The sequence below is a fragment of the Panthera uncia genome (assembly GCF_023721935.1).
Source record: "Panthera uncia isolate 11264 chromosome A3 unlocalized genomic scaffold, Puncia_PCG_1.0 HiC_scaffold_11, whole genome shotgun sequence".
NCBI lineage: Eukaryota > Metazoa > Chordata > Mammalia > Carnivora > Felidae > Panthera > Panthera uncia.
The window spans coordinates 11,159,892-11,167,548 of record NW_026057578.1 but is presented as its reverse complement, the minus strand read 5'-3'; the positions used below and the strand labels follow the sequence as shown (position 1 = coordinate 11,167,548).

Below are 7,657 nucleotides of genomic sequence, written 5' to 3'. Positions count from 1 at the left end.
AATGTCCTTCAAGGAAATGGCATTGCTTTGAAAATCCGAGGGGGAAAACCAAACAAACCAGACAAGAAATATTACATTTTTTAAGCCACTTATTCAAGCTCTGATGGGGCCTGAGACCAACTCGGCAGGGGCACTGTTTACATTTCAGGCGGGGCACTCCTTCATCGTGCCTGGCTATACCCCCATGACAAGTCCCTGCCCCTAAAACCCCAGCTGTGTCACCCACATCTGTCACCCGGAACGCCCCTCACACCTCTCCGAACCTCCCCGGGTTGAGGAATGCTCGCTGGGACTGAGCAGGTGGGGTCTGGGTGAAGGAGGGGGATGTGAGAGGCCGCAGCCCCCCAGGCCCTCGGGCCAGGTGGCCACCAAGCGCCATCCGCTCTTGGGCCAGCTGAGGCCAGGCCGGGAGGACTGCAGCCCGGAGCTGGGAGCCGGGCGGGCGGCCACCGCAGTGGGGACCGGGAAGGCGTGCACTCCCTCCGCCTGCCCGGCAGCGGTCCGTGGCCGCCCGCCAGGCCCTGCCTGACGTCAGGCTCTGACCAGGGACATAATGTGCTGGCTGCAGGGAGACAGGGCCGCGAGGCGGGGCGGTCGGAGAGAGGCAGGCCAGGCGGGTAGAGAAGAGGAGAGAGAGAAACACAGTGAGAGAGCGAGGGGAGAAGCAGAGATGAGAAATACAGAAACAGAGAGAAGGAAACACACACGCAGAGACAGAGACAGACAGAGAGACAGAGAGAGAGGGAACGAGGGGGAAGGGGGCGGCGGGGCAGTGGGCAGGGCCGTGAGGTTAGCGTGGGAGACTCCAGACCCGGTGACTCAAGCCCTTGGAGCCTCTGGCTCCTTACCTGGGCAATGGGAGCCTTACTGGCTTGTGGAGGGGGCAGAGCGCCCTCCCCGATGGGGGTGGGGGGAGCCAATCCGCATAAAGTGTTTGGGCAGAGCCCTGAGCGTAGTAAGTGCACAAGAAAGTGGGGGTGACGGGAGAAGGGGTGGGGCAGGGAAGGAGAGATGCTGGAGGGAGGGAAGCGACCCCGTGAGAAACAGCCCTCCTTCCACAGGGACCCCTTTCCTGCGGCCGCCGAGCACCTCTCTTCCCACCCCCTTCATGACTCGGGCAGCCGGCCACCAGCACAGACCTTGGCCTGGCCTTGCCTGTCTCGGGGCCCAGCCCCCTGTTTATGGGCTCAAGAAGGCCATGATCCCAGGGCCATCACGTCACCAAAGCCAAACAAGGCCAGGCCTGGTCACTGCGGGCCTTCCAGCCTCATCACCCCCTTTCCCAGCTTAATTATTAAATGGCCCAGCAGGGCTGAGGGGCTGAACCAGCTGGCCTCCTGGGTGTGGGCAGCTGTGCCTCTGTGTGCCCGTCAGTCAGGGGCACACACTCTGGAGACCCCAGGAGGAACTTGCAAAGTGCCTTTTCTCTACTCCCACTTTTTCCAAGAGCCTTCATTTTCCTCACCCCTCACCCTATTTGTCAGAGTTCCCGTTTATTGAGCACTTACTGTCTGCCGGGCATGGTCTTTAACCCTCCTGAGAGCCCCAAGAAGGGGAGTGCTATTATTATCCCATTTTTCAGATGAAGAAACTGGGCTCAGGGGTTGCAGTCCCTTGCCCGAGGCCACCTGCTAAGGAGTGGCGGAGCCGGGATTCCAGCTTGGCCACCCTCTTAACCAGACAGCAGCAGCTCCCGTGCCCCGAGCAGCTGCTGAGTGCCAGGCCCTGTGCCAGGCTCTGTGCCCACGTCACCTCTCAACCCCCAGGAGGGCCCTAGGAGGCAGCCGAGGACGATCTTGGCCCCCAGGAGACGTTAGGCTCTATCTGGGGACATTTGGGGCTGTCACGACTGGGGGGATGCTGCTGGCCTTGGGTGGGATGGAACCCACGGATGCTGCTTAACTCCAACAGCACAGAATTATCTGGTCCCAAGTGTCCCTAGCACCGAGGTCCCCACCACAAGGTGAGCCCTGTTGTGCTCTCCATTTTACAGATGCAGAAACTGAGGCACAGAGAGAAAGCGCCTCTTGCCCAGGTGGCCCCCTCCGTGCTCCCGCTCTCCATCAGAAGAAGCCACTGCTGCTCCTGGTGGCTCCTGTCCTCAGGAGAGCCCTGGCTCTCTTCTGGGCCCACATGAGTCCTTGCTTGCCTAGTATAGATGATGCCTCACCAACTTTTGACATCTGAAGGCAGTGTCTTAATCATCGACTAGGAAGATAAATCAAACCAAAAAGTCACTGGGAAGGTCCGAATGCCTTTAAGTGAACGTGTATTTTATTCACAGCAGCGTTGAGGGACATTTGAAATTGGCAACCCACGGATTCACGGAGCAAGTCTTTTCTGAGCACCTACCGTGTACCAGACCCCGTCCTTGGTGCCGAGGTCCAGCAGAGGAGCACGAGCCCCTCCTGGGTCGTCAGGAGCTAACACTCTAGTGGGGGAAAGTGGACCATAAACAAGAAAGAAGACCAGGGTCATTTCAGACGGTGGCAAATGTGGCTGTGAGGAGGCGGAAGGGCTGTTACAGAGAGGTGTCCGAGAGGGGCTTTCTGAGGAGGTGAAGCCTGAAGGGTGACAAGGAACCAGCCTTGGGAAGAGGCAGAGTGAAAAAGGTTCTAGGTAGAGGGAACAGTGTGTGCAAAGGCCCTGAGGCAGGCGTTTGCATGGACCGTTGAGGCACAGCAGGGAGGCCTGTGGCTAGAGCCAGGTGAGGGCACAGGAGAGGAAAAGGAGACGAGGTAGAGGATGTGTCAGGGCTTTGCATGTACTTGGGGGGCGGGGGGTGGGGTGTCAAGGGGGTCAAGGGACACAGGTTAGGTTCTAACAGGATCCCTTTAGAGGCAGTGGTCTGCTGAATGATGTCCCCCAAAGCTGCCCACATCTTAATCCCCCAAACCTATGAATGTTAACTTTCTCAGGCAAAAAGGAATTTCACAGCTGTGACTTAGTTACGGAGCTTGAGGTGGGAGATTGCCCTGGATTATCTGAGCGTGCTCAGTAGAATCACGGAGTCCTTGTAAGATGGAAGCTGGCGGGGGGGTGGGGGGGCGGTGAGGGGGCAGTGCCCGAGTGGCTCAGTTGGTTAAATGTCCGACTTCCAGCTTCAGCACAGGTCCTGATCTCCCAGTTCATGAGTTCGAGCCCCGCGTCAGGCTCTGTGCCGACAGCTCAGAGCCTGGAGCCTGCTTGGGATTCTGTGTCTCCCCCTCTCTCTGCCCCTCCGCCGCTTGTGCGTTCACTCTCTCTCTCTCAAAAATAAATAAATACACATTTTTTTTTAAATGGAGGCTGAGGGAGGGAGGTTTGACTACAGAAGAGGAGAAGGCGGGGAGAAGAGAGAGAGAGTGACAGAAACAGACTGGAGGGACACACTTAGCAGACCTAAGGAAGGGGCCACAAGCCACGGAATGCAGGTGATCATGGGAAGCTGTGAGAGGCAAGGAAACATCATCTCCTGGAAGCTTCCAGCAGGAACCGGCCCTGCCAGCACCTTGACTTTAACCCATCAAGACGGATTTCAGACTTCTGACCTCCAGAACTGTGAGAGAATACATGTGTGTGGTTTTAAGCCTCGAAGCTTGTCATAATTTGTTACGGGGCCAGAGGAAATGAATGCGGGTGGTGTGTCGGGGACAGCCCCGGGAGGGTGAGGCCAGAGCAGGGGGCCCGACCTGGAGGCTACTGCAATAGTCCAGGCAGGAAATGAGCAGGGACCCAAGGAAGGGGCGGGATCCGAGGGAGACTTCAGGAGCCAGAACGGGCAGCTTTGCTGACAGACTGGACACTTAGCGGGCAGGAAGGAGAGAGCCAGGGTCTCTGGCTCCCTCAGTCATCCCCTGGCCGGGGCCCAGGACGGAGAGCTGGCCCCGCGTGGCTCCTGCTCTCAGGGAAGATTCAGCTGCACGAGGCCCAGGAATAGTTACAAGGTGATGGGAGGGACCGGGCTCGGCTGCCCCAGGACCTTTCGTCTTACACCCTTCAGGCCTCTGCCCCGGTGTCCCGGCTTCAGAGAGGCCTCCCTGACCACCCTGTCTCAGAGAGCCCCTCCTGCTCTCTCTCCCTCCCCCTGCTTTAGTTTGCTCTGTGTATCTTCCTGTCACTCTGGGTGCTACCTGTTTCTTTGCTGGCTGGCTTCCGTGCTCCGTGGTCGGCCCATGAGAAGGACTCCATCCAACTTCTCCAGCACCGACACGAGTGTGTGCAGCGGATGAACGAATCCCCATTTTCCAAGGGGGACACTAAGGAAAGCTATAGCAAAGGAAGCGACACTCTCAGGGTCACGCGGTTGCTAAGTGTGGGGTCAGGATCTGAACCAGGACGCAAATTCCAAAGTTTGCGTAAGTAGCCTACCTCCCAACGCCAGTGAGGCCGCCTGCAGTCCGGGAATTTCCACTCTGTGGGTATAGTGCTGGTTCCCTCCTGAGGTTTCAGACGTCTTTAGTACAGCACCTCGGGGCACCCGACCTGGCCCGGGGTATTAGTAGGTAGGGAAACTGAGGCTCAGAGAGGCTGAGGTCTTCCCCGAGGTACACAGCTTGCGAGTGGCAGAGCTGGGATTCAGCGCCCACCAGTCCCTCAGTTGGGATGCTCTCTCTCACATTCCCAGGGTGCTCTGGCCCCTGAGAAATAAGGCAGAGCAGGTATAGCCCCTACCGCCCATTGTCCAGGCCAAGCCTGGAAGAAGCCTGGCAAAATACCTCAAGTTGGGAGCTTCTAGAAATGAGGGTTGGGGGATAGGACCTGGGGCCCTGCAGGCAAACCCCAGCTCTGCCTCTCCTCTGCTGTGTGGCCTCAGGGAAGGGGCCTCCCCTCTCTGGCCCAGGGTTCCTCCTGTAACTCCAGCTGAAACCCTGGACAAGGGCCTGGGTGGCTCAGTCGGTTCAGCGTCCAACTCTTGGTTTCGGCTCAGGTCGCGATCTCACGGTTCGTGAGTTCGAGCCCCACGTCCGGCTCTGTGCTGATGGTGTGGAGCCTGCTTCGAACCCTCTGTCTCCCTCTCTCTCTGCCCCTCCCCCACTCGCACTGCCTCTGGCCCTCTCAAAATAAATAAATACACTTAAAAAAAACAACCCTCTGGACAAAGTAGATAAAGACATATCGAGCACATTTTAAGATAAAAAGATGCAGCATGTACTCTAGCTGACGTTTTGCAGTAGAGCATGCTGTTAGGACATACAAATATAGTCAAAATAACATATAATAAATTGAATTTTAAAAATCAACAATAAACAAAAGTGTTTATTTTTCTCTCGTGTGAATGAAGTCCAGATGTAGGCAGTTCAGGGCTGGTTTGAAGACTCCACAAAGCTGTCCCAGGCTCCTTCCTGGTCACAACTCTGCCGTCCTTAGGGTGTGACCCTCCTCATGATCCAAGGTGGAGGCCACAGCGCCAGCCTTCTCGTCTGCCTTCCAGGGGGCAGGATGGAGAAGGAAAGATGATGAGCAAAGGGTGGGCCACAGCTAAATCCCTAGGAAGGATTCCAGAAACTGCCAAGCACACTCCTATTACGACCCATTGACTGGAACTCAAGTATATGGCTGCCCCTAGCTTCTAGGGAAGCTGGGGAAAGCTGTCTGTATTCTGCATGGCCATGAACTCAGCTCAAGGTTGATCAAACATTTGTAAATAAACGAGATAATTTTAGACAGCGATACATGCCGTGAAGGAACACAGCAGGGCAAGCTGAGGGAGAACGGGTATGGGAAGGGTCTGTCCCGGGCCACAGGGCTGGGACCCGAAGGACAGGAAGGCCTGGGGGAGAGCATTCCAGGCACCCGGAACAGAAAGTGTGTGCCCTGAGGCAGGAACAAGCCCAGTGTGGTGAAGAAATGGGAGGCCAGTGGAGCTAGGGTGGGGGTGCGGGTATGGCCTGGAGCAGCGGAGCTCAGCTGGGCTGGACCCCGGGGGAAGCTGTGAGGCCCAGCGTGGCATCTGGGACTTTTTTTCCAACTACAGTGGGGAGACACTGTAGTGGGGAGGGCTGAGGCTGAGAAAGGAGACCTGATACGATATCCCTTTGAGAGGAAGCTGAGCTCCCGAGGCCTGTGACATTCACCTGGAACCCTTCTGAGAGCTTATCATTCAGTCATTCAGTCATTCAGTGAACGGGCTGTGGTGGCCGAAATGGCCCTCCCAGTCTCCGCTCTCAGGAGAAGGGCAGACAGATCCAGCAACAGAGCACGTCAGACCCAGCCCACAGATGGCACTGAGCGCTCTGAGGGAAAGATGAACAGGACCACAGGAGGGCCTACCTTTGCTGGAAGAACAGAGAAGGAGGTGATCCTTGAGCCAAAATTGGAACCAGCCGGAAGCGTTATCTTGGTGAAGCCTGGAGAAAGGGAGAGAACATTCCAGGTGGAGGGAACAGCCTGTGCACAGTCCTGGAGAGGCAGGAAGAGAATTGCGTGTTCGAGAAATTCACCGGTCTCTGGCCTGGCAAGAGGGAGGTGGGTGGGAGAGGTCAGCAGAGGTCAGATCTCAGAAAGCCAGGAGGAGGGCTCCAGGCTTGCATGTGCTGGGCAGGATGATTTATTAAGCGCTCTGACCCCAAATCTCTGGGATGGGCCTGTGGTCGGATCCAAGACAAGCAGGGGCCTTGCTGTCCTTGGAGGGTGTTTACAGGCTCGCTGATGACACAGGCTGCTCCCCTCCTGTGGCTTGCAAGTCACTGGGCACTAGAGGCAGGTCTGTTCCCTTGCTCTCAGCCCTGACAGTGCCTCTGACTCAGCCTCCTGCCACAGCCACCCCTCCCATCACCGCCGAGGCCACGATCTCACCCTTCATCCCTCCCTGCTAAGGCTCCACAGGACTGCATGACCCTGGCATTTGGAAGAGATTCTCCAGCTCCAATCAAACCTGCCCATTTCACGGAGGGAGAAACTGAGACCCCCACAAGGAAGAGGCCCTTCCCCCAATGTCTCACTCCAAGGTTGGAAGAGAGCCAGGGCCTCGCCTCAGGCCTCCTGACACCTGACCCTAAACCTCTTTTAAAAAGAAGAAGAAGAAGGGGCGGGGGGGGGGGGGGGGGGAGGAAGTAGAAAAGAAGGAGGAAGGGAGAAAGAACTTGAAAAAGTAACGTTTATTTATTTTTTGAATCCTAATCGCCATTTATTAAACATGTAATGGGTATCAGACACGGTGTAAGCTCCAAACGTGAATGATCTTAATTAATTTCCATAAAGCTTTAAGGGACAACTATTTTCCCTCATTTGATAGAGGAAGCTCGGCTTAGAGAGATCAGATAACTTGCCCAAAGTCACCCAGTTAGTGTCAGAGCCAGGATTTGAACCCAAGGACTGTGACTGCAATGCCTTATGATTTTCATCATTACAGTTTTTTTTTTACATTTTTAAAAATTGTATTTAAATCCAAGTTAGTTAACATATAGTGTAATAATGGTTTCAGGAGTAGAATTTAGTGATTCATCACTTACACAGAACACCTAGTGCTCATCCCAGGTGTCCTCCCGAATGCCCATCCCCCATCTAGTCCGCCCCCCCCCCCCCCCCCCTCCAGAAACCCTCAGTTTGTTCTCTGTATTGAAGAGTCTCTGATGGTTTGCCTCCCTCTCTGTTTTTATCTTATTTTTCCTTCCCTTCCCCTAGGTTCATCTGTTTTGTTTCATCTGTTTGTGAAATCATATGATAAAAAGTAACG

The 7,657-nt window shown here is 55.7% G+C and overlaps 1 long non-coding RNA gene across 1 annotated transcript; it reads right to left on the bottom strand.

Moving 5' to 3' along the window:
- Positions 1-4,862: 4,862 nt before the first annotated feature.
- Positions 4,863-6,934, bottom strand: LOC125936061 (uncharacterized). Its single transcript, XR_007461914.1, has 3 exons — positions 6,547-6,934; positions 6,253-6,433; positions 4,863-5,406 (listed from the first exon to the last, which is right to left on the bottom strand). It is a non-coding gene; the product is annotated as an uncharacterized LOC125936061 (long non-coding RNA).
- Positions 6,935-7,657: the final 723 nt, after the last annotated feature.